At 43.8% G+C, this 25,657-nt stretch overlaps 1 non-coding gene across 1 annotated transcript; it reads right to left on the bottom strand.

Moving 5' to 3' along the window:
- Nucleotides 1–1,394: 1,394 nt before the first annotated feature.
- LOC136484435 (small nucleolar RNA R71) lies at nt 1,395–1,503 on the bottom strand. Its single transcript, XR_010765956.1, has one exon. It is a non-coding gene; the product is annotated as a small nucleolar RNA R71 (small nucleolar RNA).
- Nucleotides 1,504–25,657: the final 24,154 nt, after the last annotated feature.

Here is a 25,657-nt window from a genome sequence, read left to right on the forward strand (position 1 = left end):
TACCTGCAGATACACCCTATATTCCGGGTTATGTGGCATTTCACGGATGTGACACTTACATTGAGTCCTTTGTAGTCTACTCCCCGAATATAGGTGCACGTAGGGTCCGATGATGAAGGAAGAACAAGCTCTGTTCTTAATCTTCCTTAATAATATCCCTTATGTGTAGATATGATAATGATCTTAACAATGATTACTAGGTATAATTGCACTAATCAATGTATGTTTTGACTTGTACCTAAGAATGACTTAGGAATTATTCCTCTAATATTTTACCTGACCATGCTAATGCCATAGAAAGGAGTACTCTGAGTGATTTATCATTATTATTAATCAATACTTATCATATATATTATCCTGTGACTTACCCTAGTTATGAGTAGAACATTGTTATGGTTTATTTCTCCATCAATAGTATAAGTTATCAATACATGTCCGTGCCATACTTTCCCTATGGTAAAAATATAAATAACGATACCTGAAATACTCTCGGGTGAAGTGCTATAATGGTATATTATCTGTGCGCTTGCAGATTCCTTTCATATATATATATATATATATATATTCTTCCTAGTCACATATATATATATATTCTTCCTAGTCACATAAATTAATAAAGAACTGCTTATTATTATTCTAGTAGTAATGCTATATAGTACCAACAAGCATCTCTGGCATCATCACTAGGGATGACAACCTAGTAAAGTAATGTTAGGACATATAGGTTTATAATAGGTGGCTATTAAAACAAGTGATAAATTAATAAATACCAACAAGCATTTCTGGTGCTGTTGCCGGGGAAGGTAGCTAGGCAAAGGAAGTATTGATAAACTTATATTTATTGATGTGATCGAGGAAAACCATTGACCTCTGCTCAAACAGGCTTACCCTTGTTTTATCTACTTGTGTATCTTATGCAGGGTAATGTATGACCGGTTTTGACCTTCCGACAAACTACGTTGAAGATCCAAAAGCATTACTTAAAAGGACTAAGGCTAAACTCAAGAAAGTTTTAGCTTTAGAGTCTAAAGACAACCAGATAAGGCGAAGCTTAATACCTGAATTTGAAGCTATGGCTAATAGGACTCTCTATGAATTCTTTGCTCCAACTATGGCCAGCATTCGTACTGGACTAACAGTCAATGTTGGAGATAATGGATTCGAGCTCAAGCTAGCCATCATCAACATGGTGCAAGCAAGCCAATTTTATGGAAAGGCACATGAAGTTGCGAGTGCACATCCCCAACACTTCCTGGAGATTTGCAGCACTTTCACCATCAAAGGAGTAACCCAAGATGCCATATTACTTTGCCTCTTCCCATTCTCACTCTTGGGGAAGGCAAAGCAATGCTACACTGCCTTCCTAGTAAAGTTCCTTCCCATAGGTAAGACCAATGCTCTACGTGGGAGAATCTCAAGCTTTCAGCAATAACATGATGAATATGTCCCTAAGGCATGGGAACGCTTTCAAGATTACATTGCGGAATGTCCTCATCATGGGATGGAGAATTGGCTACTCATGCATAATTTCTACCACGGGTTGACCAACAGTACCCATGAGACTATGGATGCTACTGCTAGAGGTGCATTCCTATCACTCACCATACCAGCTGTAACAACTCTTGTGGAGAAGATGGCCTCCAACCAAGGTTGGAATGAAGAACGTCTTCAAACCTACAAGAGAGGTGGAGGTATGCATTAACTCAAGGAGGTAGACATGCTATCTACCAAGATGGACCTACTGATCAACAAGCTCGAAGATCGAGTCAATGAGAAGCAAGAAGTTATGCGCATTCATGATTCTCGAATGACATGTGAAGTGTGTAAAACATTGGGCATTCAGGGAGCAACTGTCCTAAAACCCATGAGGATATGAACTTTGTCAACAACAACTACTACTTTTGTCCTTGGCAGAATCAGGGATGGACTCAGCAACAGAGACCAAACTACCAAGGTAATTACCAAGGTAACTATCAAGGTAATAATTTTAATAATTTCAATCAACCACCCTTGAGAGAATTAATTGCTAGCCAATCCAACCTTATGGAGGGATTATCTAGAAAGGTAGCTACCTATAATAAAATTCTAGAGAACATAAATAATAGAATGGATAGCTTTGATTCTACCTTTAAAAATCAGCAAAGCATTAATAAAATGATAGAATCACAAATAGCTCAGCTGGCTGCTGCTGTTCCTCCGTCCGACAATGGTAAGATTTTGAGGCAACCAAAAGATCTAGAAACTACAAATCTTGTCGATATTCACAATGCAGCATATTACTGTATACAACCATTGATGGGAAGGTGGATAGATTATACCTTACCAGAAAAGAAGAGCGTTCTAGGAAGACCTATTATCCCCATCGCCATTGGACCTCACATTTTTCAAGAAGCTATCTGTGACTTCAGAGCAAGTGTCAACATCATGCCTAAGGTGATTTATGATCAAATTAATGGAGATACTTTGTTGTACACAAATATGCATTTGTAGCTTGCAGATCAGTCACTCTACTACCCCAAGGGAGTTCTTGAAGATGCCATTGTTCGAGTAGGACAATCATATGTTCCCATAGACTTTGTTGTTTTGGAAACAGGTGGAGATGTAAGGGCACCCATTATTTTGGGCCAACCTTTCCTTAGCACTGCAAAAGCCATCATCTACGTGGATAGTGCCAAGATTTGCTTCACAATCAAGGATAGAAAGGAGAAGTTTTCTTTCAAGAATCGTATCTTGCAATCTCCTGGACATCCACAAATGTCATACTTGCCTGAAGAGACAACAGTGACCAAGAAGAAGAACAATAGGAGAAGGTGGAAGAACAAAACCAGGCAGTCACAAGAAGAATCAATCAACATGATCAACACAGTCAGATCAAAGTATGACCACCTCCTCGCTTAACCATTCCTTGCTAAGAAGGATGATCTAGGAGTACCAATGATCAAGTGTACCATTGATCAAAGAATATTCCACAAGACCTTCCACGACATTGGATCGGGTGTTAACATAATGTCCAAGGTAAAGTATGAATACTTATTTGGTGATGAACATTTGTTCCCTACATATATGCAATTGTAGATGCCACACCAATCAATTAGATTCCCAGAGAGAATAGCAAAAGATGTTATGGTAAGAATACATGATCAATTTGCCCCTGCCATTTTCATGGTTCTAGACATGGTGAAGAAGAAGATAATATGTCCATCATCCTTGGAAGACCATTCCTCAACACTACCAATGCGATCATCTATGTCGGATCTAGACAAGTCCACTTCCAATTCCCTAGAGAGAATGTATGATGTTATTTCAATAGTTGTACCACTTATGAGCAACTGAAGAAGTCCTACTCTAGGAGGAGATGTTGATCATCCCGAAACCAAAAGAATCAATCCCCAAAGAAAAGTTGGGAGAAAGATGAGGAACCTTAACAACCTGTGAAAGATGAACCTACTCTGCCTAAGTCAAGTCCATGAACCAAGCAGGTATGGAAAGAGGAGGTGACATCACCATCAGAGACACCGTCACAAGATGTGCAGCCATCTAGGTCTCCATCGTTGAGACCGGATGATGCACCCGAAGAGTAAAGGATTTTTCTCCAATCAAATTCTGTCCGGAGGACTCAAAAATCCAAACCCTGGCCGTGAGGTAACATCGGTAGTTATCCATATTTACTTTCTAGCATTGCATGAATTCTTTTCACTTTAGCATATTTACTTATCTACATTAGCATTGCATTTAGAAAAGGAAGATAAAAAGTTTCATTATTGTATATCATCACATTATAAAAATCCTAAGCCCCACATGAGTAATTTTATGGTGTGTAAACACCCACGGGAATATTCACTGTGGTGTATATATATATATGCATATATATATATATATATATATATATATATATATATGCATATTTTCTTTTAGTGCCTCGAGGTTTGGTGTTCTTGTAGGAGTATTTTGTTGGATGATCAAGAGTAAAGCCAACCATCCGAAGAATATTTTTTTGAGTCATTGTCACACCCGCTGCACAAGGAACCCTACTTCTGGACGGATGAGAAAGACTTATGTTGGTAGACTCACTCTAAGAAAGACCACAACAACATCCAGCTTGGGGGAGGAGCATCCCCATGTATCTAGCTAAGTATTTCTTTTCATTTGCTATTTTTAAGTTTGCTATATAGTTGCTAAAAATAATAATGAAATAAAAAGATGCATAACAAACTAAAAGCAAAATAAAAATTTATATTTGTATTAGCCATATATATAATAGTAAGGTGTGATCCTAAAAATGAAAACAAAATAAAAAGCGTGTGTCTAGTTTTTTGTTTTTAAGAAGCTAAATAAATGGACTCTGAGGATAATCTCTTGCAATGGAAATGATGAATAGTTGCTCTATCGTAATTCCTTTCAAGTACCTAGTTTTCGGCCTTGAATTCTCCCAAGTTTTGGATACAACTGTTTTGATGTAAGAAATTACTCTAAACTTGAAACTTGTGGGTAGCATATGCTTGATTTAAGTCTAGGTAATTGACGGATATGATATGAGAAGGTTTGAGCTGTTGTTTATCTTATTCCAAGTGATACTAAAGTTCTAGAGCTTTATCTTATGAAAAATATGAAAATCCTACATGATGAGCTCCTATATGACAAAGCTTGAATTCCTACCAAAGCCATACATGATATTTAGATTAGGAAAACTTCAATATATATGCTACGTGCATTGCATTGAGTTTTGTCAAGCTTTATTGACCCTTATGAGAGGTTTGTCATGCCATTAAAATCAAGATCATGCACACACCACCCAAATATGCACTACTCCTACACTGGGGGTAGGCACAACAACATGCCATTCTATCTAGATCCACCCAAAAAGGTTTTACTCCTACACTGGGAGTAAACACCAAAATATTCTTGATAGGAATTTCCGCGAAATAAATGCTCCAAGTTCTTGTGGCTATCTCTCAAAAGTTTTGTTGCATAAAAGAGGCATGGGGCTATGCAAAAGTTATTCATAAAAAAATTGAAAAAAATGGACACAAAAGTATCTGAGATATTGAAAACAATAGGTAGTTAGATGCTCATCTAAAAAAAGAAAGAGAGATGAATAAGATAGCCCCTATTCTCTAGCAAATGTTTCTAAGTTTCAAAAAAGAGATATGTTTTCAAGGAGCATAGTAGAATTAGGTTAGCCACCATATATATCCACCACATTCATCCATACACATGCACATCTTGATTTGATTGTATGACTCAACTTTCTTTGGATCTGAGGTTTGACTTTACAATATATGTATTGCAAGTATGCTCTTTTATGCTTTCTCCCTACCTATGAACTCCATATAAGCTTTAGTTGTAGGAAGAGAAAAAAAGGCATAACATCTTTGCTGTCTTTGGTGAGGATCCACAAATACCACATATATTGAGAGACTTGAGAGTGTCATATAATGGAATTTCTAAGTTTTATTTTGAAAATCTATAAAAACTCTAGAATAATGGTTGAGCAAAGAACTTAAGACATAGTGCTTGACTTGATTGTTCTGTCTTTCAATTACTCAAGACCCAAGTGAAGTCTAAGAAGCCCCATGGTTGAAGGTAATATGGGTAAGTTTGAAAGTCAGATTGGTTTATTCTAATCTAGAGGATAATTCTTGTTTGAATGCATGTGTAGTTTTGAGGAGTGAAAGCATCGACGTAACTCTTGATCCTTTTTACAAAGTTGAGCTTTGCTAAGGGACTAGCAAAGGTTAAGCTTGTGGGAGTTTATTGATGGCATTTAATAACCATTATAAACCATTAATATAACATGCATAAGGGCATAAATATAATCACCAATGAAGGTTTAGGGGTTTAAACTAACAAATTCCATGAGTTTTGGTGAATCTGTATTTTCTGCAGGGTTTATTCAGAAAACCATCAAGGTGGACCTACATGTCAGATTTAATCGCACTTATCCATAGCGAAACAGACAGCAGAAGACTCTAGAAGACTCGAGAGGACTCTGTGCCAAGGCAAAGAGGCAGAGGCTGCCAGGTGGGGTTGGCTGGCCCCACCTGTATGCCGGTCAGCCCCTAGGACCCAATGTTAGCCTCCGCGTTGCAATGTCGGTTCTCCACCACCTCCTAGATTGCATCTATGCTGTCCTTTTAGTTGGTTTAATCCAAGGGTTCACGTTGGATGCTCCAGCCTTTATATACCAGCCCCTGCCACCCCTCAGGCATAACCCCAGTCATCAAGTCATTTGAGAAGACAAAAACCCTGATCATCCTCAGAGCTCCATCATATTCTAGGCATCACTAGTTAGGCTAGGTCTAGAGGGAGGCAAGCAGGCTTCGCTTGGATTCCCAATCGTGTCAAGAGCGTGGTTTGGTATAATCTTTGTACCCCCTCTCTTTTATATCTCCATTACTTTTATATGTTAGCTACAATTGTTATGACAATATTAGTATTCATCTTATTTATGTTCTTTGTTATAATGTTTAGTATAGTTGGGTGGGTGGTCGACATTGTGTAAGCGTGGTGCTTATACGTTGTTTACCTCCTGATACACCCTATATTCCGGGTCATGTGGTAGTTCGTGGATGTGACACTCCTATTGAGTCCTTTGTAGTCCACTCCCTGAATATAGGTGTATGTAGGGTCCGGTTATGAAGGAAGAACAAGCTCTTTCTTATTCTTCCTTAGTAATATCCCTTATGTGTAGATATGACAATAATCTTAATAATGATTACTAGGTATAATTGCACTAATCAATATATGCTTTGAATTGTAATTAAGAATGACATAGGAATTATTCAACTAATATTCTACCTGGCCATGCTAATGCCATATATCGGAGTATTCTGAGTAATTTATCATTATTATTAATCAATACTTATCATATATCTTATCCTATAACTTATCCCTGTTATGAGTAGAACATTTGTTATGGTTTATTTCTCTATCAATAGTATAGGTTATCAATACATATCCATGCCAGACCTTCCCTGTGCTAAAAATATAAATAACGATACCTGAAATACTCTCGGGTGAAGTGCTACAATGGTCTATTATCTGTGCGCTTGTAGATTATATATATATATATATATATATATATATATATATATATATATATATATATTATCTATTCTTCCTAGTCACATAAATTAATAAAGAACTTCTTAGTATTATTCTAGTAGTAATGCTATATAGTACCAACAAGCATCTCTAGTATCATCACTAGGGATGACAACCTAGTAAAGTAATGTTAGGAGATATAGGTTTATAATAAGTGGCTATTAAAACAAGTGACAAGTTAATAAATACCAACACCATGATATCAACAAAATGGCGTAAGAGGTATAGTGTGCGAGACCAAAATTACCTCTAGAGAATATCTATCATGTCTTGGTACTCTGCTATGGGTTTTGTCAATGAGTTCAAGATTTTTATATGACTTTTGGAAACATCGATGACCAACAGTATCCAGTGAAAGCTACATGTTTATACGCAAGCATAACTCATTAATTACACTGAACATGTACTAAGTAAAATAAAATGTGCACATGACATCAACCCTTGGCCTCATGTTCACCCTGGGTGTTCAGGATTCCCGAGGGAATATGTCAGCTCATCCTTGTCTTGGTTGGGCTAGAACTCACCTTGGGTAGAAGCATCTATAGCATTAAAGAGTCTTTGTGCAGCTGTTCGAAGTGTTTCACCAATAATATAGGCCCCCGTCTCTGGGTTGAGTGATCCCCCATGCGCAAAAAACTAAGTCCTGGAGCGTTTAGGCCAATCCAAGGTAAGAGGTGTGATCCCTTTGGCAACCAAGGTTGCGTTCATAGTTCCTACTTGGCAATGGTACTCTTGTAGCCATCTGTTCCCATTCTATGATGGTATATCTTTTGTCACACATTCTCTTGATTCTTCACCCATGCCTCACCCTGCCTCTTCTGAATTCTTGTAGCCCACAAATTCATCCTAATGGGCCCTTAACTTTTTGTATGGGCCAGCAGTGAAATCTAGAGTCAGATTCTTCTTGACAAACTTATTGTACATGGTCTTCTTCTAGGTCTGGTATTGTTTGGCTATCTTCTTGAGAGACCAACTCTTAACTAGTTCTTTTAAATTTTCATCTCCTGGTAGCTCAAAATGTGCAGTAATTTTGTTCCAAAGAATCCTCTTGTCTCTATCACTCACATAACTGATCTGAGGATCTTCCTTCTTCATTTTCTATTCATGAGCGCTGATTGGGAGCTTGTCCCTAACAAGAAACTATGTGATTTATGAATTTCTTGGCATTATGTTTTGGCAGAAGCACTTCGTCAGTACTGGTAATGACTACTGAGATTATGTAGCGTCCCTCCAACTTTTTGGTCGGGCCTCGTATATTTCTGGATTTTGATGATGTCGATCTAGAGGGCTACATACAAACATAAAGGTTCACTACTTAATATATATTCGAATGGAATTATGTTTAATTTCATATATAAGTGATGCTTGATTAACAATATATAACTCGTCAATATTTTCTTCCACAACATTTTCTTGCACGGCATTTTCTTCCTCAACAAAATTGATCAAGTAATCATCGGCATCCTGGTTATCCTCTTTGGTGGCGCCATATTGTTTGCTAGCAATAATGTCCATCATGGCTTGATTCTGGTTATCGTCTTTCGACGGGTCAGCCATCTTAATTATAGCACAACTATATATCATAGTAAAGTCATGCATATGCAAATGGAGTCAGGCTCAAAATCATAGTTAGCATTTTCCCAAGCTCGGCCGGGAGTTAGGGCAGGGTTTGCCTGTGTAGAGCTCAGCTTAATTTCAAAATTCCAAAATTTCAAGATCCATATTCACTAAAGTCAAGATATCAAAATTCATAAATACAATATATATCAAAATTCATTTCATCACTAAAGTCAAAATATCGAAATTTGTATATCAAAATTCATGCATATATACAATATATACATCACATATCATGCAATAATCTTTTTCACTATAAATCATCTACATTTTCTATATATCACGCTATGCAATAATACATCATCTACATTTTCCATATATTTTTTTTCTACAATTTGTCTATGCCCACAATCATTTTTAATTTTCTAGCACACTACACACATCACACACACATCGAACACCCACGTACTGCGGAGAGGACGATGGGGGTGAGGCCTGGTGATGAAGGGGATGGCACGCGGGGCAACGCCAGGCGCCAGGGCACGCGCTAGACGAGGACAACGATGGCAGGGCCGGCAAGGATGAGACAGGCCACGGGCCAGGGAGCACATCGAGAGGACGTACGGACGATGGCACGCGGGGGTGAGGCCGGCCGGGTCAAGGGGCCAAATGATGGGGCAATACCGATGAAGAGGATGGCGAGCCAAGGTCGGGCGCTGGGGGCACACGTGCGCTAGATGAGAGGATAACAGCGGTGCCCAGGACTGGTCGGCGAGAACGAGGACGACGACGACTGTGGATCTAGATTGGATCTGCGTGGAGATCTATAGTTTTGTCATACGACGGACGAGGATGGGAACAGGCCGCGCAGGGCGCCGCGCATGGATGGAGGCACGAGCCGGGCCACCGGCGGAGATGGTGGGGGTGCTGGGATAGAGATCAGTGCATGGTCCACGCGTGCTCATGAGGCCACGAATGATGGTGGCATGGGTACAATGACGATGCACAACTGTGGGGAAGGGGGCAAGGGGCCATGGTGTGACAAGGTGAGGCCTACTGGGCGCAAGGATGGCGATGAGACGTGGCGGTAGGGTGACTTGTCGGGTAGAGAAAAATTATAGATCGAGCGATGGAGGGGAGAAGAGGAAGCGGTATATAAAGGGCAGGGGGGCCTGGTTGCAACCAACAACTGGGACTAAAGAGTCTTTAGTCCCTTTAGTCCCGGGTGGTGGCTACAACTAGGAATAATGATCTGACCTTTAGTCCCAGTTATAGCCACCACTCGGGACTACAGATATTTTTTGGTGGGCCATGAAAATGCGGCCCATTTTTAGTGCCAGGTGGATCTACCACCTGTGACTAAAGGTGGCACGTAGTTTGGTTTCCTGCCAGGATTGGGCATACTACTGCTTTTTTATATATTTATTTCATAAATATGCTAAGAGTTGTTAATTGGGTAGTAAATAAAATATAAGTCTAGAGATTACCAAACAAATTTTTTGGCTTGGTTTTTCTTTGATCTACACAAGAAAAATGTGTAACTTGAATTCTTTTGTTTTACCCTATGAATATTTAATATGCTATAGTTATAATTACAATTTGGTTAATGCAAAAATATAGTACTTAATTAAAATCTTTAAAATTATTTCTTTTGAATAGGAAATAAGTTTATCCATCAAATTAACATAATAATGAGATTTTTTCCATCACACATTGTTGAAATGCACATCACAATTATTACATAATAGGTCTAATACACACTATTAAACATCACCATCAAGCGAGAACAACAATGAACTTCTTGTTGACGCATGTCCCTCTGTTATGATTGTGCCATAACCATGGAGTGTCCTCATTATTTAGCAGGATGCTTGGGTCATTGTTCACTGCGAAAGGTGTAATTTCATCATTCTTTTCATAATCTTCTAACATGTTGACTTGTCCTCGATTCCCACGATGTTTCTTTTCACTAAAAGAACTATGTGGCGCTTTGGCTCATTGTCTGAGTTGTTGTTTTTCCCTTTCTTCAATTTGGTAGACATGTCCTTCACATAGAACACCTTAGTTACATCCTTGGACAAAAGGTTTGTCTCTGTACCCAAAAATGTTGAGGTTCGCTGTTGTCATTCCGTCCTGATAGCCCACTATTACCCCACCTCTGGTCAGCTTCACCCATTGGCACTAAAACAAAGGGACCTTAAAAGAAGGTCCATATTCAAGTTCCCATATCTTCTCTATGTGTCCATAATATGTTTCCTTATTCCTGTTTGGGTCTGCGGCATCTATATGCGGACACCACTATTTTGGTTGGTGCTCCTTTTATCTTGGGCTATCGTGTAAAATGTATTCTCATTTATCTCATACCCTTTGAATGTCAAGATATGCCAAGACGGTTCCCTAGACAACAAGTACAATTGCTCATCAAGAGTCTCATCATCCATGAGATGTTTTCGCAAGCAACCACCGAAAGTTTCCATGTGCCGACGAATAATCTAGGCCTTAGGCTTCCCCGGGAAGTCAGATCATACAATGTCCTTGTGTACCACGATATACGGATCCACTATGGAGGAGTTTTGCAGAACCGTATAGTGTTCTTTATGGAAATAATTATCATCCCTACCAATATATGCTTTCTTCCCTAGTGTTTCCTTTCCACTTAGTCTCTCCGCATGCCATGATTTAGAAACGCCAATTGGGTTAATGTTAGGAATAAAGTCAACACAAAACTCAATGACCTCCTCTATTACATAGCCCTTGGAGATGCTTCCTTCTGGCCGAGCACGGTTGTGAACATATTTCTTTAGGACTCCCATGAACCTCCCAAAGGGGAACATGTTGTGTAGGAATATAGGACAGAGAATACTAATCTCTTTGACTAGATGAACTAGGAGATACGTCATAATACTAAATAAGGATGGTGGGAACACCAACTCAAAGCGGACAAGACATTGGACCACATCATTCTATAGCTTTGCTAGATCCACTAGATTGATTGCCTTCTGAGAAATTGCATTGAGGAATTCACATAGCTTCACTGTGGCTAATTGTACATTTTCAGGTAGAATCCCTCTCAATGCAATTGGAAGCAATTATGTCATAAGCACGTGGCAGTCATGAGACTTTAGGTTTAGGAATTTCTTCTCTACCACATTTATTATCCTCTTTACATTTGAGGAGAAGCTAGACGGGGCCTTGATACTACTTAGGCATTCAAACATGTTTTCCTTCTCTTCTTTGCTAAGAGTGTAGCTGGCAGGACTTAAGTAATAGCATCCATTATTTGCCTTCTCTGGATGTAGGTTGTCTCATTCTTTCAAACACTGTAGGTCCTGTCGTGCTTCCAATGTATCTTTATGCTTCGCATACACACCCGTGAAGCCTAGCAGGTTCACACAAAGATTCTTCGCCAGGTGCATCACATTGATAGGACTTGTCAATAGGATAGCTCCCAAAATATAGACTTCTTATTCCACATGGGTGCATGTCCGTTAGTGTCATTTAGAATAGGTTGGCTGCTAGGTCCCTTCCCAAAGACTACATGTACATCCTTGACCATATTGAATACATCCTCACAACTACGATTGTCAGGCTTTGTCCAATGATCTGCCTTACCTTTAAAATGCTTGCCTTTCCTTCTTAGGGGGTGATTCGAAGGAAAAATCGATGAACTTCTGACATTTTTTCAACTATATACTTTTGGTGTCATCAAAATAGTGCGTGCAGGCATTATATCCCTTGTTTATCTGTCCTGAAAGATTACTAGGAGCAGGCTAATCATTGATTGTTATGAACAATAATGCTCATAGCTCAAAGTGTTCCTATTTGTGCTCATCCACACACGTATGCCTATTCTGTTCTACAAAAGTAGAAGTTCCTCAATTAATGGCCTCAGGTACACATCAATGTCGTTGCTAGGTTGCTTTAGGCCTTGGATGAGCATTGGCATCATAATGAACTTCCGCTTCATGCACAACCAAGGAGGAAGGTTGTAGATACGTAGAGTCACAAGCTAAGTACTATGACTGCTGCTCTGCTGCCCGAAAGGATTCATTGCATCTGTACTTAAAGCAAACCTTAAGTTTCTTGTGTCTTTTGCAAACTCTAGGAATTCTTTGTTGATTGCTCTCCACTAGGACCCAATAGTGGGGTGTATCAACATATCATCTACCTTACGGTCTTCTTTGTGCCATCGTAGCAACTTTGCATGTTCTTTGTTTCTAAACAAACATTTCAAGAATGGTATTATAGGAGCATACCACATCACCTTGGTAGAGATTCTCTTCCTGGGGCGTTGTTCATTCCCCTCAACATCACCAGGGTCATCTCGCCTAATCTTATACCGTTATACATGACATATCCGGCATGCATCCAAATTCTCAAACTCCTTACCATGGTAGAGGATGTAGTCATTAGGACATGCATGTATCTTCTGAATTTCTAATCCCAGAGGGCAGACAACCTGTTTTGCTTCATATGTAGTGGTGGGCAATTTGTTATCCTTCGAAAGCATCTTCTTTGTGATTTTTAGTAACTCCCCAAATCTCTTGTTGGATTCACCATTCTTTGCCTTCCATTGTAACAATTCCAGTGTGGTACCCAACTTTTTCAACCCCTCTTCACAATCTAGGTATAGCAATTTCTTGTGATCCTCTAGCATGCACTCAATCTTGATCTTCTCCTTTTTCACGCTCTCTATGCATCATGAATGGCCTGACCAAGATCATCAGGCTGTCATCTTCTACCGCTACCTCTTCTTCAGCTTCACCCATTCCAATATCATCAAAGGTACCATATTTAGTGAACCCATGAATAATGTTGTCATCATGCCCTCTTCTTCATCTTCTTCCATTACAACCCTATTTTCTTCGTGTTTGGTCCAACAAATATAGTTTAGCATTAAACCCGACCTAAATAGATGTTCATGAAGGGTCCTTGAGGAAGCATAATCCTTCACATTCTTACAAAGAACACATGAGCAGCACATGAAACCATTTGCATGCCCTCAATGAACTCTTAGGAGCGGCGGTCAATGTTGTACATCAATTGTCAGTTCATCTGCATTACATGACCATACCAAAACCTTGAACATAATTAATTAATATCCTATATTACACGACATGCATGATTAGTTAATTAAAAGATCCAAAATATCCATCACTCACCATGATTAATTAATATCCTATATACCACAGGTGTTTCACTCGAACATTAATTTATTAGATCCTTGATACAATATAGACAATCCCAAATAGCACTAAACAAAGAAGACCAACAATGCACAACAGAATAAGGATTTTGCGACCAATTCTAACTAAAAGAGACAAATTCGTCATCAGTTCTTGATCCATGGGCCTCTTCTGCTAGTTCGCTGCCTCTTCATGCATAGGTGCACTCTCATCAGTCGCCTTAGTCGCTTGTTACACGTGGTTAACGTACTCTTCCTCCCAATACCAGCCTTCACATCTAGTGCCATCCCATGAAATTAAATCAGCAAATAAAGAACTTTAATAAAATCATCACAGAAAATGGCTACAAACCATAAAAAAATATGGCCAAAAGAATTCACATCGCAATCCAGACACATGTAGAAGATGCGTCCCTTGTTGGGACCCTACTTCTTCACTCTGTACTCTAGCACAGTCTTCAACTGGCACTTGCCGTATGTAATGGAGGGAGATCCAGCCTCAGTCGCTTAGGAACCTGATACGAGGTCGAGGACCCGGAAGCAGTCGCCATCTACTCTCGATATCTCTATACCCATTTCTATCAATTACCATAAATTTCTCTATTTCTAAACCATGAAATGAGCTATATATACTAGAAATGAAAGGAGGATACTAGTTTTGATGAACTACTATAAGCTTCTTATAGCTACATATGCAAACTACCAAGTGAGTTTGAGCTCAAATGGCATATAAATAAAAAAAATTCACCATTATTCCCAATCTAAAATACCATAAATGTCTCTATTTCTAAACCATGAAAATGAGTCATACTAGCAATGAAATAGGAGATGATGAAGATGCTAACCTTTATAACCCAAGAATGGATGGAGGAATGAAGTCTTCACAAATCCCACAAGCATGAATTCCTTCCACGAGCAAGAATAGAGAGCATGCAGAGCTCGAAATGGCTCGGAGGGAGGAAGGAGAAAGTATATAGTCCGAGACCTGTAGCCCCGGTTTGTGAGTTCAAACCCGAATTATTGCTCATTTTATAGTCCCAGTTGGAGCCACCAACTTGGATCAAAGGTTTAGTAACAGTTAATTAGTAGCTCTAATTGGGACTAGATGATGACCTATAGTCCCCGTTGGAGCCACGAACCGGGACTAGGGGTCCCCTCCTACAAAAGTCTGCGCTAACCTGCGGCGCTAACCATTAGGCATGGGGTTTTGGTCCCGTTTTGTGGATTCAACCGGGACTAATGATCCCTTTAGTCCCGGGCACAAATTTAGCCAAGACTAAAGCCAAAAACCAAAAGTTCATTCTCTACTAGTGATTATAAAGTTTGACTCTTGGCTCACGCGAAATGCCTTATAAACCGGATGGAAGGGAGTACCTAAATAGAACTTGTACAAAGAAATATGGATTTCACGTGTCATACAGTGACCATAATCCATGTTTTACTTTTGATCCTGATGCAATGCAAAAGGATCGGGGTGTTTGAAAGGACCTTGATGCCTAAGAGGAGGGGTGAATTAGGCAACTTAAAATTCTAACTCAAAACTATGGCCTCTTTTTCTAATCCTAGCAAAACCTATGCAAAAGATAAACTATCTAAATGTGCAACTACGGTTTTGCTAGTGTGTTGCTATCTCTACCGTAAAAGGAGTAATACAATCAATGTAAATGCGGAATCTAAAGAGTAAGGTAGAGATATGCAAACTCCCATCGACGACTCTGGTATTTTTACCGAGGTATCGAGAAGCGCGCAAGCTTCCCCCTAGTCCTCGTTGGAGCCCCTCACAAGGAATCCCTCGCAAGGGCCAAGCTCTCGGTCAGGTAACTCCGTGGATAGCATCAGGCCTTCCCCACGCACAAGTGGGTCTCCGACGTGCCTTCCGGCAAGCCTCCCTAGAATGCTCCCCACCGTCTTCATTATCAAGCTTTCGGCCGAAATGCCGTAGGCCTTGTTCCCTCCAGTACACGGTGGTGGCCACACCATAAATGCGGTTGGTGTGATCTCGCAAGACTACAAGCCCCTCTGATGTACAACAATGGTGCATGCAAGCACCGAGTGGTAAGAGGTATGCAAACCTCACTAAACACTAGGCCTAAACCTAGAGCAAGCGCATAAGCGGTGGTCTAATCAACCTAAGCGCTTCGCAAAGCACCTACGCTAATCACCTAATGAAACACTAAGCACTATGCAAGTGGAGATCACGAAAATGGTGTATCAACACCCTTGGTATGTTTCCTTAACTCCACACTACTTAAATGGCCGGTTGGGGGGTCTATTTATAAGCCCCACTGAGAAAGTAGCCGTTGGGGATGAAATCTCGCTTTTCTGCTACTGACCGGACGTTGATCACGTCCTGACCGGATGCATCCGGTTGTCCTGACTGTTGAAGCCATGAACAACTAATCGGACGTTGCCAGCGTCCAGTCACCTGCCACCAGACACGTCCGGTCGCAGTTTCACCGCTCTGGAACCTCTCTGTACTCGATCGGACGCTGCTGCCCTACGTCCGGTCAGTTTGCCACTAGTGTTCGGTCGTAGTTTTGCCGCTCTAGAACCTCTCTATACTTGATCAGACACTGTTGTCCTGTGTCTGGTCAGAGCCACTTTATCAGAGCATCCGGTCCAGCGTCCGGTCACCTCTGTGAGCTCGTTTCTTCACAATCTTGCGTATGACTTGGTTCCTATCTTTGTGCTTGGACTTTGGTTGATATCTTGGGTATTCTCTTGTGCTTCTAAGGTCTTGCTTATGGTGTTGATCATCGGATCATCATGTCGCCTTCATCCAAGTCATGTCTTGCACCCTATTGAACTACAAAACAATCGTTTGCAAATTCATTAGTCCAATTTGGTTGTGTTGGTCATCAAACACCAAAATCCAAAGTAAATGGGCCTACGGTCCATTTTCCTTACAATCTCCCCCTTTTTGGTGATTGATGACTGTGGGGGTATTAACCCCTATACCCTTACGGCTAAGCTTGGGCCGGCCCGGATCGGTGAGTCTGGTCCACCAAAAGACGATGCGCGGCCCGGCCAACCTGTTCGGAGTCCCGCGCAAGGAGTCAAGGCAGATTTGGCGAACAGGCAAGATCCTGGTCGGTTAGAATAGGAATCCTTATCCGGTCACATATGGCAATTGTAACTGGCTAGGATTAGTTTCTAGATCTGTAACCCTACCCCCGGACTATATAAGGTGGGCAGGGGACCCCTCTAAAACCATCTCTCATTGACATACAGCAATACAAATCAGACGCAGGACGTAGGTATTACGCATTCTTGGCAGCCGAACCTGGATAAAACCTCGTGTCTGTCTTTCATCACCGTCTTGTTTATAGCTTGCGCATCTGTCTGCCGACAATCTACTACCTTGGGCATACCCCTAGGTAGACTGTCGACCATATTTTGTCGATAGTGGCGCGCCAGGTAGGGGGTGTGCGTACTGCTCTCCAAGCAAACAAGATGGTCATCATCTCCGGCTCCATGGCTACGCCGAATGGCCTCACGTTCACTATTGGCTAGATCACCTGGACCACTGGCTCCGACGGCTTTATCGCCATGACCCCAGAGAAGGCGTGGATTCAGTCCGTGCTGACCACTGCTTCACCTGCATCAGCTACGGCTCCGACCACGGCAGAAACGGCTCCGACCACGACGGATACGGCTCCGACCATGATGGATCTGGCTCCGACCATGGTACATCTGGCTCTGACCATGCCTGCATCATCTTCAGCCACGCCGACAACTCATCATTCGCTTCCCCGCTACAAAGGGAAGCAGATCGACAACATCGACCTGCTCGACTCCATCGATCGGGTCGGCACCAAACTTGCTGAAACCCTAGCTCTGGTAAGTACGATTCAAAGTCAACCTAATGAGCAGGTAACCGCTCCCCACAATAGATCTACCCAACCAGCTCGGACCAGTCGCCCTGCATGACTTGGTACAGATCTTGTGGTCATATCTACTCCTGAAGGGCGCTCCGCTCATCGCCAGCCAGCCTCCGCGATGGGTATCCAGCTCTTCGAGTACGAAGCCTCGACGGAGAACCACTAGGTCCAGCCCTATGGCCTATGAAACGCTACCTCCAGCTACGCGTATAGCCTACAACGCCATTTGGATCTGTGTTTTATGCACCGACCTCGGCCGAAGCCACGCAACTTCATCAACATGATCCGGATTGAAGATTATCAAGAAGGATCCATCCACACAGTCCAAGAGGGCGACTCCAGCTCCTCATCTAGCATCGCATCTAATGCATCTATCCACACCGAGCTTCAGCATCACGAAGATGAAGGCGTCAAGTACGATCTGGATATCCCAGACCATGCCCCGGGTACTCACAATTCCCGTCTTTCCCGCCAAGATGAGGGGATTTGATCCATGTTGTCAGCAATGACGAACCGCCAGTGGTTGGCGAAACAGAACAAGAAAGGACTACATGCGAAGCACGCAATATTGACCGGTTTAATCACCGACAAATCGAAGCTGAAGCAGACCAGGAGGCACGACGCATAAGGGTCCAGCCACGTGACCTCAACGATGCTTTCGATAGGGTGGGGGACAAATAAGTCTTTAGGACTCCAAGCGCCAACGTAGCCGTCGCCATAGCGACAATGCAACGGCTACCCAACACCCCAGAAACCCAAGCAGTTCACGATGAAATACAAGCCTATCTGATGGCTGCTATGGCCCAGACCGCAGAGATTGTAAACCAAGCCCAGGCCCCATCCGTCTCGGTCGAGTCAAGCCACAGCCACCAGCACCCAAGTCGCTCATAGCCACTCAACCAACGTGGCTCGCGCAACAATGACCCATTAGACAACCGTCAAGGCAGAAACGGTGGCCATGATGGTGGCCAGGATGACAACCGCCATCGGGACGACAACCGTCGCGACGTCTGGGACGATAACCGTCGAGACAACCACGACAATCGCCGCGATAACCACGGTCATAGGGCTAATCCAGATGGCAATCGAGATCGCCATGATGGCAATAACGATCTCCGCTATTACCTCGGTGGACGCGATCTGCACGCTCACATCAACCAGAGAGCCGACGATCGAGCATCCCATGAAAGTTATCGCCGTATGGAATATGACACTGCCCACGGCCCGCCGGGTTTGAAGCAGTTTACTCCACACCTTCGCCAAGTCATATGGCCCAAGAATTTCAAGATCAAGAAACTTCAGAAGTACGACGGCAAGGAAAACCCTGAATTATGGGTCATGCTCTATGAGACTGCGTGTAGATCAGCCATGGCTGACGAGCACGTCATGTCTAACTATTTCCCAGTCGCTGTTGGCCATGCAGGTCACCAATGGCTGGTCAGCTTGCCGGCGAACTACTTTGACTCTTGGCAGGAGCTCAAGCAAGCCTTCATTGACAACTTCATTGCAACTTGTGAACAACCAGGCAACAAATATGATCTGCAACGGATTCGAGATCGAAAAGACAAGCCACTGCGTGAGTACGTTCGGCGTTTCTCGGAGATGCGCATCAAGGTCCCATCAATCTCTGACAACGAGGCTATCGAGGCTTTCATCACTGGCCTCCGCTTCCACGATGCCCTAAGGGACAAGCTCCTCCGCAAGAGACCTAAATCGGTCACAGCGCTCCTGGCCACCGCTAAGAAATATGCGGACGCTGACAATGCTAAAAAGATAATTATTGAAGAAGCAGTAAGGGTTCCACGCTCCGACCACCTCCCACACCGCGACGACTACCGCAGCAACCATGGTCGGAACGATAATTTTGACCGCCGCAACCAGCGCAATGACTCCCACGACCACCGTGACCAACATAATCAGCGGCGTAACCGCCGTGATGATTATAGGAGCAAGCGTGCTTGGGAAGACGACGGCGAGGTCAATACCGTTAAAAAGGGTGGCAGATGTCGTAACTATGAAGACGACTACGCCAAAGCATTGAAAGGGCCCTACCAGCTCCATCCTAAGTCTAACCATACCATGGAGAATTGCCGCGTTCTCAAGTCTATCTACACGCGTCAACAGGCTCCGGATACATCCGACAAGCCTAACGACGTAGGGGAACAGTGCAACGAGGATAACGACGATGACGATGTAGACCCCCGTCACAAGTACGTCAAGCCAACCGATCGCGTACACACCATCATCGGAGGCAAAGTGTCCATCGAGACCAAACGAGAACGCAAGCTGCTCGCCCACGCTTGCTTGAACGTTGCCAACACCGACAACCTCCTCACCGATCCGTGGCTCCCTCCATGGTCTCACCATGAAATCTCCTTCAGCAGAAAGGGCCAGTGGGCCGCAATACCTGAGCCAGGGCGTTTTTCCCTAGACCTTGATCCTTGTATCAACAAGGTTTAGTTCAACAGAGTACTGATCAACGGCGGCAGCTCCATCGATATACTGTTCAAGAACAGTCTGCCCGCCCTGAAGATAGCTCAGGCAGACCTCAAGCCATACAAGGCATAGTTCTGGGGTGTTCTCCCCGGACAGAGCTCTACACCTCTCGGGCAGATCACGCTACCTGTGCAGTTTGGGACCCCAGACCACTTCCGCACCGACTACTTCAATTTTGTGGTTGCTGACTTCGACGGCACCTACCATGCTATTCCCGGTCGACCGTCGCTCACCAAGTTCATGGCCATACCTCATTATAGGTATCTGGTGCTCAAGATGCCTACCGAGAAAGGAGTTCTAACCCTCCGGGGCAATGTATACGCAGCTTATACCTGTGAAGACGATAGTTTCAAAATAGCAGAGGATCATGACCTCTCTATTCACATGGCCAAGACCATGCTCGATGCCAAGAAGACCTCGACCGACCACCTAGAGATCCCGAAGCTCGAGGCCCCATGCAAGAACATCAAGTCCAAGGAGCACAAGGTGATCTAGCTGGTCGACGGTGATCCTAGCAAAATAGCCCTTATCGGGGCCAACCTAGATCCCAAATAGGAAGACGCGCTCGTCGGGTTCTTGAGGAGCAACGTGGATGTGTTCACATGGAAACTTGCTGACATGCCCGGTGTACCTCGGAACTTGATCGAGCACTCCTTAAATGTCAACGGCAAGGCCAAACCTATCAAGCAGAAGCTACGGCGGTTCGCTCGTGACAAAAAGGAGGCGATTAGGGTAGAAGTTACACGGCTTTTGGCAGCCGGATTTATCAAAGAGGTGTATCATCCAGAGTGGTTAGCCAACCCGGTTCTTGTATGCAAAAAGAATAATGAATGGAGAATGTGCATTGATTACATTGATCTCAACAAACACTGCCCTAAGGACCCCTTCGGCTTACCTCGCATAGACGAGGTCATAGATTCAACCGCCGGTTGCGAGATGCTTTCCTTTCTCGATTGCTACTCTGGTTATCACCAGATCGCTCTCAAAAAGGACGACCAGATCAAGACATCTTTTATCACGCCCTTCGGCGCCTACTGCTACATGACTATGTTGTTCGGGCTCAAAAACACTGGGGCTACCTACCAACGCGCTATACAAGCTTGCCTCAAAGACGAGATAAAAGACGACCTCGTCGAGGCTTATGTTGATGATATAGTTGTCAAAACCAAGGAAGCACATACCCTTGTTGACAACTTGGAACGCACCTTTGCAGCCCTTAACACATTCCAGTGGAAGTTAAACCCAAAGAAGTGCATCTTTGGTGTTCCTTCTGGCATACTACTCGGCAACATCGTCAGTCACGACGGCATATGCCCTAATCTGGAGAAAGTCAAAGTTGTCTTGGACATGAAGCCGCCCAAAAAGGTGAAGGATGTTTAGAAGCTTACCGGATGCATGGCCGCCCTCAGCCAATTCATATCAAGATTAGGTGAAAAAGGATTACCGTTCTTTAAACTACTCAAAGCATCCGAAAAGTTTGAGTGGTCGGAGGAAGCAGACGCTGCCTTCACATAGCTGAAACAATACCTTACATCACCTCCGGTCCTCACTGCTCCTAGAGAAGACGAAACACTCCTGCTTTACATTGCGGCTACTAATCGAGTGGTCTCCATGGCCATGGTGGTTGAGCGAGACGAGCCCGGCCACGTCTACAAGGTACAGCGGCCAATCTATTTCATCAGTGAGGTACTTAATGAGTCCAAGACCAGGTACCCACAGATTCAAAAGTTGATCTACGCCATACTGATAACATCCCAAAAGTTGAATCATTACTTCGACGGATACCGTGTGGTGGTCATGACTGAGTACCCTCTGTGAGATATCATTAGCATCAAGGATGCGAATGGGTGCATCGTTAAATGGGCAATGGAGCTATGCCCCTTCTCCTTGGAATTTGCAAGCCGTACTACAATCAAGTCTCAGGCACTCGTCGATTTCATCGTCGAGTGGACAGACTTAAGCATGCCTGCCTCTCCAGGATCCGATGAGTATTGGACGATGTACTTCGACGGCTCTCTCAACATTGACAATGTGGGAGCAGGAGTCTTTTTTGTGTCACCATCCAAGGAGCAGCTCTAGTACATCCTCAGGATTTATTTCCCAGCATCTAATAATGCCGCCGAGTACGAAGCATGCCTACATGGTTTGCGCATTACGGTTGAGCTTGGTGTCAAATGTCTCTACGTCTACGGAGACTGCTCTGGTCATCAACCAACTCAACAAGGACTAGGACACAACCAGCAAAAAGATGGATGCATACTGCAAATCGATCAGAAAGCTAGAAGGCAGGTTCTATGGCATCGAGTACATACACGTGGTTCGGGACAAGAATCAAGCAGCGGATGCACTATCAAAGTTAAGATCATCTCGAGCCAAAATCCCACATGGCGTATTCGTCCAAGATCTGCTCACGCCTTCCATCGAAGAGGAAGATTCCACGGCAGACAAGCCTCCAGACCAGCAGTTGGTGGCTACGGTTCCAGCGTCAAGCACCGCCGAGCCGCCTTCGACCACTCATGAGCTCGACTGGAGAATACCTTTCATCAAGTACCTAATAGATGGCAGCGGTCACACTGATCGGACAGAAAACGAGCGCCTAATGCATCACAGTAAGCAGTACCTACTCGTCGATGGCAAGCTATGGCGCAAGAACGCAAAGGAGGAAATCTTGATGAAGTGTATAACCTAGGAGGATGACGAACATCTCCTGGACCAAATCCACTCTGGCTCCTACGGTAACCACATGGCCTCAAGAACGCTGGTCGATAAGGCTTTCCGAGCAGGGTTCTATTGGCTATCAGCAGTAGTCGACGCAGAGAAGCTAGTCCGCCACTATGAGGGCTGTCAGTTCTTTGCCAAGAGAATCCACGTACCAGCACATGAGATCCAGACAATACCAGCCTCTTGGCCCTTCGCATGCTAGGGACTAGATATGATCGGGCCCTTCAAACTGGCTCCAAGGAAATTTACATGCGTCTTTGGGTTGATCGATAAATTTTCTAAGTGGATAGAATACATGCCTCTGGTACAGGCATCCTCAGAAAAGGCTATCACATTCCTCGACCAGGTCATCCACCGTTTCAGCATACCCAACAGCATCATCACTGATCTGGGTACTTAGTTCACCAGGAACGCTTTTTGGGACTTCTGCAATGAAAGGAGCATAGTAGTAAAATATGTCTCGGTGGCGCACCCTAGAGCTAATGGACAAGTCGAGCGGGCTAATGGCATGATCTTAGACGCATTGAAGAAGAGGATGTACAGAGAAAATGACAAAGCTCCTAGAAGATGGCTCAAAGAGTTACCAGCCATGGTCTGGGGCCTCAGAACTCAGCCCAGTCGTAACACCGGCGTCTCACCGTACTTCATGGTTTACGGCGCTGAGGCAGTCCTTCCATCAGATATAGCTTTCAGATCAGCACGGGTAGAGAACTTCGACGAAGGAAGGGTTAATGAAGTACGGGAACTAGAAGTGAATAGCATAGAAGAGAAGCGGCTCGATTCTTGTGAACGTACGGCCAAATACCTTGCTATTTTGTGTAGGTACTACAACAAGAACGTTAAAGAGCGGTTCTTTGTTGTCGGGGACTTGGTCCTGAAGTGGAAGACAAACCAGGCTGATGTCCATAAACTCGCAACCCCATGGGAGGGTCCCTTTGTCGACGAAATATGGTCGGCAGTCTACCTAGGGGAATGCCCAAGGTAGTAGATTGTCGGTAGATAGATGCGCAAGCCACAAACAAGATGGTGACGCAAGATAGACATGAGGTTTTATCCAGGTTCGGCCGCCAAGAAGGCGTAATACCTATGTCCTGCGTCTGATTTGTATTGCTGTATGTCAATGAGAGATGATTTTTAGAGAGATCCCCTGCCCACCTTATATAGTCCGGGGGGCAGGGTTATAGATCTGGAAACCAATCCTAGTCAGTTACAATTGCCATATGTGGCTGGATAAGGATTCCTATTCTAACCGACCAGGATCCTGCTTGATCGCCAAATCTACCTTGACTCCTCGTGCGGGACTCCGATCAGGTTGGCTGGGCCGCACGTCGTCTTTCGAGTGGACCGGACCCATCGATCCGGGCTGGCCCAAGCTTAGCCGTAAGGGTATAGGGGTTAATACCCCCACAGCTAGTCCCCGAGCACCATGTATTATGCTGAGACATGCCATTTTCAACTTCACCGACAAGTAAGGCCTGAGTAATTGACATTTCTGACCACCGTCATCGCCAGAGAAGTAAGTTGTCCGAAGAATGTATGGTGCTCTTAAGAAAAAAGAAAAAGATTTCCATCCTGAGAAGTGTGCCCACTTGTATTTCTGGAAAGAAATGTAAGTGGTCTTGAAGCATAGCGTCCTTGAATCGTCAGAGGTGTAGGGGTCTTGAAGCATAGCGTCCTTGAACCAACACATTCACCGCAAGGTGAAGTGTGCCCACTTAGTCCCCGAACCTGGTAGTAGGTGACGTAGGCACGTGGTGCCAGGGTCTAAAAAGAATTCCCAGTTAAGTTGAGAACCCAATTGTTGTACAAACAAAAACGAGATGCACCGGTAGGTGCATCGTACCGACGTAGTCCCCTAGCTTGCTGGAAGGCGATGTATGAACCTTGTAGCAAGGTCTAAATAAATGTCTCTCAACTGTATGTGAGTACAACTCACATGTAGCCGAGGAGAACCATTCTCCAAGCAGTGGTCGGGACAGTCCCCGAGCACATTGATAATCCTTACAATCATTCAAAGCACAGGGGTCAATTAAAACACATTCACTGCAAGGTGAAGTGTGCCCACTTAGTCCCCGAGCCTAGTAGTAGGTGACGCAGGCACGTGGTGCCAGGGTCTAAAAAAGAATTTCCACCAAAGTTAAAAATCCAATCGTTGTACAGGCGATACAAGATGCACCAGCAGGTGCATCGTACCGACGTAGTCCCTGAGCTTGCTGAAAGGCGAAATATGAGCCTTGTAGCAAGGTCTAAATAAATATCTCTCAACTGTATGTGAGTACAAATCACATGTAGCCGAGAAGAACCATTCTCCGAGCAGTGGTCGGGACAGTCCCCGAGCACGGCAGTGGTCGGAGCAGTCCCTGAGCACATCAGTGGTCGGAGCAATCCCCGAGCACGGTAGTGGTCTTGGCAGTCCACGAGCACGGCAGTGGTCGGAGCAGTCCCCGAGCACGTCAGTGGTCGGAGCAATCCCCGAGCACGGTAGTGGTCTTGGCAGTCCACGAGCACAGCCATGGTCTGGGCAGTCCCCGAGCACGGCAGTGGTCTGGGCGGTCCCCGAGCATTGTAGGAGTCTGATCCATCCTTGAGCACAAAACAAGCATCGAAAATATGAACGCTATTGATGTATTTATTTGGTGTATTTATTTATCTCCTTTCTCCGCCAAGTCCAGTCTGACACGTCTGGTCAAAAAAGCAGATGGGTATAGTACGT

The sequence above is a fragment of the Miscanthus floridulus genome, chromosome 9 (genome assembly GCF_019320115.1).
Source record: "Miscanthus floridulus cultivar M001 chromosome 9, ASM1932011v1, whole genome shotgun sequence".
Classification (NCBI taxonomy): domain Eukaryota; kingdom Viridiplantae; phylum Streptophyta; class Magnoliopsida; order Poales; family Poaceae; genus Miscanthus; species Miscanthus floridulus.